At 33.9% G+C, this 10,700-nt stretch overlaps 1 non-coding gene across 1 annotated transcript; it reads left to right on the top strand.

Moving 5' to 3' along the window:
* The first annotated feature begins 8,656 nt into the window (after nt 1-8,656).
* On the top strand, nt 8,657-8,780 carry LOC116647227. Its single transcript, XR_004302306.1, has one exon. It is a non-coding gene; the product is annotated as a U6atac minor spliceosomal RNA (small nuclear RNA).
* The last annotated feature ends 1,920 nt before the right edge of the window (nt 8,781-10,700 follow it).

Below are 10,700 nucleotides of genomic sequence, written 5' to 3'. Positions count from 1 at the left end.
AGAAAACCCAGAAATAAACCCACAACTACAAGGTCAATCTACAACAAAGCAGGGAAGAATATTCAATGGGAAAAAGACAGTCTCTTCAACAAATGGTGATGGGAAAACCGGACGGCAATATACAAAGAATGAAACGGGACCACTTTCTTACACCATACACATAAATAAATTCAAAACCTAAATGTGAGACATGAAACCATTAAAATCCTAGAGAACACAGCCAGGAACCTCTTTGATACAATTTCTTACTAAATATGTGTCCTGAGGCAAGAGAAACAGCAGCAAAAATAAATTATTGGGACTTCATCAAAATAAAAAGCTTCTGCACAGTGACGGAAACAATCAGCAGAAAGTAAAGGCAACCTACAGAATGTCATTTGCAAATGACATATATGATAAAAGGTTAGTATCCAAAATATAAAACTATGTCACCCTAATTAAGTGATCTGAGTATTAAGTTTCTCCTTTTTAAGTGGTAATGATGCTGCCATGTGAGGACTAAAGTAGCAAACAAATTGAGAATGTGACAGATAGCTGTTCCTCTTAGTTGCATGCCATCTGAATATGTGATAAGTCAGTCTTTTATGACTTTTCAGTGTTCTGAATATTATGTTTAAAAGGAAGCATGTTAAGATTAAGTCCTAGAGCATGTCACTGGAGAAGTTCTTACAAGTCATCACTGATTCAGTAATTAATACTAAAAAGAGTACATGAAAGAAATACATATGTTTTAATGTTACGAAGAATGGAGATGAAGAGGAAGACAAAGAGGAGGGAAATAAAAAGTAGTAGTAGAGCAAAATACCCAGCATTGGGGATGGTGCATGGAACTCGGCATTTTCACATAACATGTTTGGCCATGATAAGTGAGATAACCACTGTGGAAAGTGATTTGTCAATATCTACCCAAAGTCAGGGGTGCCTGGGTGGCTCAGTTGTTAAGCGTCTGCCTTTGGCTCAGGTCATGATCCCAGGGTCCTGGGATCGAGCCCCGCATCGGGCTCCCCGCTCAGCGGGAGGCCTGCTTCTCCCTCTCCCACTCCCCCTCCTTGTGTTCCTGCTCTCACTGTGTCTCTCTGTCAAATAAATAAATAAAATCTTTTAAAAAATATCTACCCAAAGTAGAAAATGTGTATAATATTTATACTAGCAATTCTTCTTCTAGGAATTTATCCTAGGGAAATAAGAAAGGATATATGCAATTTTCTAACTATAGCAATGCTCACCGAAACAATGATAATGATATTGAAAAAATCAAAACAACTTAAATATTCAAAAATAGGAAAGTAGTTAAATAAATGCTATATATAACAGCAACACTAAGAATCCATCAAATTATGTTTTAAAAGACACCTAATAATATAAAAAGATGTCTATATTATTATTTTTAACAGCCTTATTAAAATATAATTCACATACCATCCAATTTACCCATTTAAAGTCTACAATTCAGTGGCTTTTAGTATATTTACAGTTGTGCAATCATCACCATGATCAATTTTAGAACATTTTTATCATCCCTAAAAGAAACCCTGTACCCATTAGCAGTCATTCTCCATTCCCACCTCCTTCTGGCAACCATTAATCTACTTTTTGTCACTATGGATATGCCTATTATGGAAATTTTATATAAATGGATAATACAGTATGTGAAATTGTTGGTTCTGACTTCTTTCACTTAGCATTGTGTTTCCAAGGTTTGTCCATACATTCCTCCATTTTTATTCCTTTTTACTGCCAAATAATATTTCATTATATAGATATGGCACTTTTTGTTTACCATTCATCACTTCATAGACATTTGAGTTGTTTTCCTTTTTTTGGATACATGAATAATGTTGCTATGAACATTCTTGTACAAGTTTTTGTTTGAACATAGGTTTTCAATTTCTTAGGTATATATCTAGGAGTGGAATTGTTGTATCTTATGATGATTCCATATTTAACTTATTGAGGAATAACCAAACTGTTTTCCATAGCAGCTTCACCATATTACATCCCCACAAGCTGTGTTTGTGAGTTCCCATTTGTCCACATGTTTGACAACACTTGTTAGTATCTGTCTTTTTGCATATCTCCATCTTAGTAGATGTGGAGTGCTATCTCATTGTGGCTTCGATTTGCATTTCCCTAATAACTAATAATGTAGCACATCTTTTCATTTATTACATTTGTATGTCTCTTTCAGAGAAATATCTGTTTAGAGCTTTTGCTACTTTTTAAAAAAGCAGATTATTTATCTTTTTGTTTTTGAGTTGTAACATTTGGTCATATATTCTGGATAAAAATCCCTTATCAGATTTAGAATTTGCAAATATTTTCTACAATTCTAAGAGTGGTCTTTTAATGTTATTGATGATGTCCGTTGGAGCAAAACATTTTTAGTTTTGATGAAATCTAATTTATGTATTTTCATTTATGTCTTGTCTTTTTGGTGTACTAAAAATATTTGTTTAACTAACCCAAGGTCATGAAAATGTACACCTATGTTTTCTTCTAACAGTTTTGTAGTTTTAACTTTCATATGTAGGTCTCCCATTAATTTTGAGTTGATTTTTGTGTATAGTGTATATACTGAGTCCGAATTCATTCTTTTACATTTAGATACCCAGTTGTCTCAGGATCATTTGTTGAAAAGACACATTTCCCTATTGAATGGTCTTGACACTGTTGAAAAGCAGCCTGGTGATGGGTATTAAAGAGGGCACGTTCTGCATGGAGCACTGGGTGTTATACGCAAACAATGAAATAAATGTGAAGGTTTATTTCTGTACTCTCAATTCCATCCAACTGATCTATATGTCTACTATCATTCCAGTATCACACTGTTTTTATTACCGTAGCTTTCTGGTAATTTTTTAATGTGAAATATGTGTCTTCCAACTGTTATTCTTTTTCAAGATTATTTTGGCTATTCTCTGTCCCATGAATTTCCATATAAATTTTAGGATTTGTTTGTCAATTTCTGCAAAAAAGGGTGTTGGAATTTTAATAGAGATTGCATTGCATCTGTAGATCAATTTGAGGAGCATTGCCATTTTGTCAATATTAAGTGTTTGCATCCATGGATATAAGATGTCTTTTCATTCATTTAGATCTTAATTTCTTTCAACATTTTGTAATTTTCAGTGTACAAGTGTTGCACTTCTTTGGATTCTTTTTGATATTTTTAAAAATGTAATTCTTTCCTTAATTTCCTCTTCTGATTGTTCATTGAATATGTATAGAAATAACACTTATTTTTGTATTTTGATGTTATATCCAGCAACCTTGTTGAACTTGCTTACTAGCCCTAAGACTCTGTGTGTGTGTGTATGTGTGTGTTACTTGGGGTTTTCTATATATAAGATCATCTTATCTTCAAACAGAGATAGTTTTACTTCTTCCTTTGCAAATTAAATACCCTATATTTCATTTTATGACCAATTTTCCTTGGCTAAAGCCTCCAGTGCAATGTAGAGTTGAAGAGGAGTAGACATCCTTGTCTTTTTTTTTTTTTTTAAAGATTATATTTATTTACTTGACAGAGAGAGAGACAGCGTGAGAGGGAACACAAACAGGGGGCGTGGGAGAGGGAGAAGCAGGCTTCCCACTGAGCAGGGAGCATGATGTGGGGCTCGATCCCAGGACCCCAGGATCATGTCCTGAGCTGAAGGCAGACACTTAACGACTGAGCCACCCAGGTGCCCCTAGACATCCTTGTCTTATTCCTGAACTTAGAGGGAAAACTTTTAGCCTTTCACCATTAAGTATGATGTTAGCTATGGGATTCATGATAAAAATACTCAACAAACTAGAAAATTTCCGCAACCTGATCTTTTCAGTATCAATTATATTGATGTTATTTTTCATCTATTATTGATATTTTCCCAAATACTGAACAATTCCTATAATCTGAATAAATACTACAAGGACAATACATGTTATTTTCAGTATACTGTTAAATCCAATTGACAGTAATTTATATTGTATTCATGCATCTCTATTTTGCATGACCATAAATAAGATCCAGCTATAATTTAAATTATCTTTTCTTTGTTTCTTAAAATTCTTATCAGGCTTATACTATCTCCATAGGATATATTGGGTTAATTTCCTTCTTTCTTTATGCTCTGAAACACATTAATAACATAGGAAAGTATTCTCTGAAGAAATGAAATGACTCATAGTCAAATCTTTCTTAGCCCAGAGTCTTTTAGGAATTAGTTTATTTTTACACTTAAAAAATTTCTTTCATGTTTTTGGTCTTTTCAGATTTTCTATTTTTATGTCAATTTGGTAAGTGTTGTTTAACAAATTTTATTTGGTAATTTATTTATTTAAAACAATTTATGTTTTCCTAGAAAATCATGTTTCATGGATACTTTCCAAGCTTTTCATTCACCTACAATTTTTATTTCTCAGACTTTTGAGACATTTAGTTTTTTTCAGTTTCTTTCTGTTTTTGCATTTGGTTATTGGATTTATTTATGATAGATTAATTTACCTTTATTTTTATGGTCTTCAGTCCATCAGTCTATATATCACAATTTTTTTCTTTGAAATAAAAACAATTTTGATTCTATTTAAGATTCTGAATTTTTAGTGGAATAATATTCTAATCCCTTTTGTTAATTAGGTCAGTATAAAAGAAACCTGACTTTTCAGTACTTGAAGTCATAACTAAAGCACAAGTGTGTGATAACAATGTACCCTAATTTCAGACAAAGTATCCAAAAGCAAATAACCAGCTTTTTGTTTGTTCAATGTCCAATTCTGGGGATTAAAATGAAAGTTGCTATCAACATTATGCTTCCCAATATTGAAAATAACTAGCTGTTTTCCTTAATGTTCCTGTTTTAAAAAGATTTTTAAAATAGTTTGACTGCAAATACATATAATTTAACTTATTAATTTCCTTGCATGTGGATCTTATTGCTCCTTCTCTGCAGAAAGGATTTCTTCTAAATATCTATTGAGCATAATATGGAATATATATTTTATTCCATTTCCATTCAATAACATTAGGGTCATGTTATCTTCAAAAGGTACAGAAGTAAAAAACCCACATACGCACATCTTAGAAATTAACTTTACTCATATACCAATAAAATTGACATTAGTTCAACTACATAGGCACTTGAGTACATGGATCTCACTAATTTAGCTTATTCTCACCTAAATTATTACTCTAAAACAGCTGCTGTTGCAGACCTTGTCTCTGTGTACTTGATGATTTTTAGATTTCCTAAAATCTCAGCAAGAAACAGATTATTTAAACTTGAAAAAAATTCCATGTGTGATTTGATTTTCTTTGAAAGGGATTTAGTCTCATTATTTTAACTAATGCTGGTAGCACAGCAAAGAAGCTAATATTTAAACGTAAATTACTATACATCTGTTGAAGGGCATCTCGGGTCTTTCCACAGTTTGGCTATTGCAGACATTGCTGCTATGAACATTGGGGTGCATATGGCCCTTCTTTTCACTATATCTGTGTCTTTGGGGTAAATATCCAGGAGTGCAATTGCTGGGTCATAGGGTAGCTCTATTTTTAACTTTTTGAGGAACTTCCACACTGTTTTCCAAAGTGGCTGTACCAACTTGCATTCCCACCAACAGTGTAAGAGGGTTCCCCTTTCTCCACAACCTCTCCAACATTTTCTAACTGGTGTAAAGTGGTATCTCAATGTGGTTTTGATTTGAATTTCCCTGATGGCTAATGATGGATAAAGAAGATGTGGTCCATATATACAATGGAATATTACTCAGCCATCAGAAAGGATGAATACCCAATTTTTACATCAACATGGATGGGACTGGAGGAGATTATGATAGGTGAAATAAGTCAAGCAGAGAGAGTCAATTATCATATGGTTTCACTTATTTGTGGAACATAAGGAATAGCATGGAAGACATTAGGAGAAGGAAGGGAAAAATGAAGGGGGGGAATTGGAGGGAGAGATGAACCATGAGAGACTATGGACTCTGAGAAACAAACTGAGGGTTTTAGAGGGAAGGGGGGTGGGGGGATGGGTTAGCCCGGTGATGGGTATTAAGGAGGGCACATACTGCATGGAGCACTGGGTGTTATACGAAAACAATGAATCGTGGATCACCACATCAAAAACTAATGATGTATTGTATGGTGACTAACATAACATAATAAAATAAAATTAAAAAATAAAAAAATTACTATAGACTGTCTGGATTTGATTTCCCCAACATATGTTTATGACAGCCCTTTGTGACTTATTTGTGAATTGCAGACCCATACAGAAGAGTTGAAACTTACTTGCCTTTGAAAATCCTAGTGGAGAGTGGGGTTTAATTTTATATTTAAAATGATAGAAGGATGTTTAAATGCAATAAAATTTATTTATATGCCACAAAACCTGAAACAATAGATAAGAAAAATGAACATATATGATAAACTACAGAGACATTAAGTTACTTTAAAACTTAATTTTCTAAACCAATGTTTCCCAAACTGTTGGGCAGAAAACCTCAGCAGCAGAGTGACTTGGGTGTTTGCTAAAAATGCAGATTCCTGAGACCTATCTTAGATTTAAGGAATTAGAAATATGTAGGGGTGAGGTTAGGGAATCTGCATTTTAACAAGTTTACCAGTTGATTCTTAATAAAGTTTGAGAATTACTGACTCTCATTTCTTCTTGAATCATCTTTTACCCTTGCCTAGCATTTCCCTCAGCTTATCACCTCTAATCAGTTGTCCACTCCTGATGGTATTATCCAGGAAACAAAATTATATTGAGCCAGTCACAGTATTAGGCATTTGGAATAAAAGATAATTAAGACATAAGCCCTATCCTTAAGGAGTATAGCCTTGTTATGGAGCTATTCATGAAAACAGACAATTTTAATAAAATAACATTTTTATTATGATAAGATATGCTGCAGGGACTATGGGAGGGTCAAGGAGGGCTACCTAAACCATTCTGGAAAAGAAATGTATGGTGGTTACCCAGAGGAGGTTTATTATACGTTATTCCTAAAGGAAGAGGAGTAAACTAGACTAAAATGTAAGGCTATGTCATTTTAAGTAGAGGAAATATATACAACAGCATAGTGGAAAAAAAATCTTGTGCTTGAAGAAATATAACAGCCACTTTTACTCAAGTGTGCACTATGAGATAGCTAAGCAATAAATTAATCTGGGAATATAGTTAAGGGTAAGATCATAGGAATTGTTTTAAACACAGTGAGGAATTTGGACTTTATCCAGAGGGACATAAATATCCACTGAAAGGTTTTAAGCACAGGATAAAGATGATCATATATGCAATTTAGAAACATAATACTGGCTACTGTGTGGAAAATGGATTTTATAGGGGCAAGCTTGGAGCTAGTGAGTCTAGTTAGGTGACAGTTGCAATAATTCAGATGAAAGAAGAAAATAGAGAAGAGTTACTTAGAAGGGATATGGAAGTGGTGCAAATCTGGTGAATACTTAAGAGTTTAAATCAGGAGGAAAAGAGTTTAAATGTGGAACATGGAAAAAAAACTAGATTTCTAGAATGGGTGCCTGAGAGGAATGGGGTGTACCAATCTGAGACAAAGTATATAAGACAAGGATCTGATTTGGGAAGTAGAGATGATAAGTTCCATAGATGCCATGTTTAGCTATAGGTGCTTATTGGAAGTTTGAGTAGAAATGCTAGGTAGGAAGTTAGCAATATGAGCATGGAACTCAGAAGAAATATCTACACTGGAAATACAGGTTTTGGAGTCATTCATACATAGATTAGAGTTAAATCCATGAGAGTAGATGAGGAGTGTGTAGAGTAAGAACATTTAAACTGAAAACAGAACCCTGGAAAACACTAATATTTTTCCAAAGCCACCCATGTATTTTAGGTGTGTTACAGCATTACCCCACTTCCAGTCACCAAAATCTGTATTAGTTATATATTGCTGTATAACAAATTACCCCCAAATTAGCACCTGATCATGTCATACAGTTTTTGAGTGTCAAAAATCTGGGAGAAGCTTAGCTGGGAGGTTCTGGCTCAGGTCTGTTGTGAGGCTGCAGTCAAGAAGCCCACCAGGGTTACAGTCATGTGAAGACTTGATTGAGCTTGGAGAATTCACTTCTAAGCCTACAGACATGGATATTGGCAAGATTCTTTGGTTCCTCAATAGATAGACCTTTTCATACAGTTGTTTACTATATGGCATAGGACTTCCCCCAGAGTGAGTAATGAGAGAGAGAAAGAGAGAGGGAAAGAGAGAGAAAGTTACAGTATCTTTTATAACATAATCTCAGAAGTGACATGCCATTACTTCTGCCACATTATATTGACCACACAAGCCAATCCTGGGAGATACACAAGGGTTTGGATACCAAGAGGCAGAGATCACTAGGAGCCATTTTGTTGCCTGGCAACAAGTACATATCTCAATATCATCTTTTTTTATTCAGAGCTTCCCATGATTAAAGAGGGATAGTTTGCAATTTCTCTTACAACATGATTGGTATTGTTATTATTGATATTATTAGCATCATTATTTATAAATTAAGTCATTTCACAAGTGCTTGCTTTATTTGTACCTTATTTCTCATTATACCCTTCATGCAATGTAACTATTAGTGTGAAATATTGAAATGAGGTCAGATCCTCCAAATAAACAATCCTATGTTAAAAATCTGTTTTCGGTGTTAAGAAAGGAGAGAAGGTTAGCACTCCCCTTGACAAGAGTGAAAGAGGCCCTCAGGACTGACAACATGCATATGGTTAAGGCATTGCCATCTACTTCAAGACATCTAACCTTCATTTTTTAGAAGGGGTTCAAACTTAAGTGACCATCAACTTAATATAGACTGCTATATGCATAAGATGTTCTATATGAGCCTAATGGTAACCACAAATCAAAAACCTGTAATAGATACACAAAAAATAAAGGGAAAAGAACCCAAGCATATCACTAAAAAAGCCATCAAACTACAAGGGAAGAGAGCAAGAGAAGAAAGGAACAAAGAACTACAAAAACAACTGTAAAACAAGTAACACAATGGCAATAAATATATATCTATCAATAACTACTTTGAATGTAAATGGACTAAATGCTCCAATCAAAAGACACAGGGTAATTGAATGGATAAAAAAAGCAAGATCTGTCTGTATGCTGCCTCCAAGAGACTCACTTCAAACCTAAAGGCACATGCAGATTGAAAGTGATAGGGATGGGAAAACATTTATCATGCAGATGGAAGTGAAAAAAAAAAGCTGGGGTGGCAATACTTATATTGGACAAAATAGATCTTAAAACAAAGACTGTAATAAGAAATAAAGAAGGATACTACATAATGATGAAGGGAACAATCCAACAAGAGGATAAAACAATTATAAATATTTATGCACCCAACATAGGAGCACCTAAATACAGAAAGCAACTATAAAGGAGGACATAAAGAACATAAAGGAGAGGGGTACCTGGGTGGCTCAGTCGGTTAAATGGCTGCCTTCGGCTCAGGTCATGATCCCAGGGTCCTGGGATCGAGTCCCACATCGGGCTCCCTGCTCAGCAGGGAGTCTGCTTCTCCCTCTGCCCTCCTCCTTGCTCGTGCTGTCTCTCACGCTCTCTCTCCCAAATAAATAAATAAAAATCTTTTTTTTTAAAAAAAAAAAGAACATAAAGGAGGAAATTGTTAGTAATACAATAATAGTAGAGGACTTTAACACCCAACTTATATCAATGGATAGATCATCCAGACAGAAAATCAATTGGTGTAGCCATTGTGGAAAACAGTAAGGTTCCTCAAAAAATTAAAAATTGAATTACCATATGATACAGTAATTCCACTACTGGGTATTTACCCAAAGAAAACAAAAACACTAATTCAAAAAGATATATGGAACCATACATTTATTGCAGCATTATTTACAATAGCCAATATATAGAAACAACCCAAGTGTCTATAGGTGAATGGATAAGGAAGATGTGTATAACACATATATACATATATATATGTATATATATATACACACACACACAATGGAATATTTTTCAGCCATAAAAAAGAATGAAATCTGGCCATATGTAACAACATGGATGGACCTGGAGGGTATAATGCTAATGAAAAAATGTCAGAGAAAGACAAATACCATATGATTTCACTCACACATGGAATTGAAGAAACAAAACAAATGAACAAACAAAGAAAAAAAAACTAACAAAAAACCAGACTCTTAAATACAGAAAATGAACTGGTAGTTGCCAGAGTAGAGGTGGGTGGGGAATGTGTGAAATAGATAAAGGGGATTAAGAGTATACTTATCTTTTTTTTTCTTCTTCTTATATTTCCACTTTCCTACTATACTCTTTAGAAAATATTAGATAGTTGAAAAAAGAATATAACATTGTATTTTCACTAACTGGAATTAAAATAAAAGCTTAAAAATAATCAGGGGGAGAAATCGGTTTTTGATTTTGTGCAGTAGTTTTTGCCAGATGGAAAATTTCACTGTTTAGGAGATAAACTATCAGTATTTTCCTTTTTTAAAAATTTTATTTTATTATGTTATGTTAGTCACCATACAATACATCATTAGTTTTTTTTCAGTTTAAACATTTTTTTAAATTTTATTTTGTTATGTTATGTTAATCCCCATACATTACATCATTAGTTTTTGATGTAGTGTTCCATGATTCATTGTTTTCGTGTAACACCCAGTGCTCCATGCAGTACATGCCCTCCT

This window comes from Phoca vitulina, unplaced genomic scaffold (genome assembly GCF_004348235.1).
Source record: "Phoca vitulina isolate PV1807 unplaced genomic scaffold, GSC_HSeal_1.0 scaffold39, whole genome shotgun sequence".
NCBI classification, from domain to species: domain Eukaryota; kingdom Metazoa; phylum Chordata; class Mammalia; order Carnivora; family Phocidae; genus Phoca; species Phoca vitulina.
The sequence above is the reverse complement of the archived record's forward strand: the minus strand, read 5'-3'. Positions and strand labels throughout refer to the sequence as shown.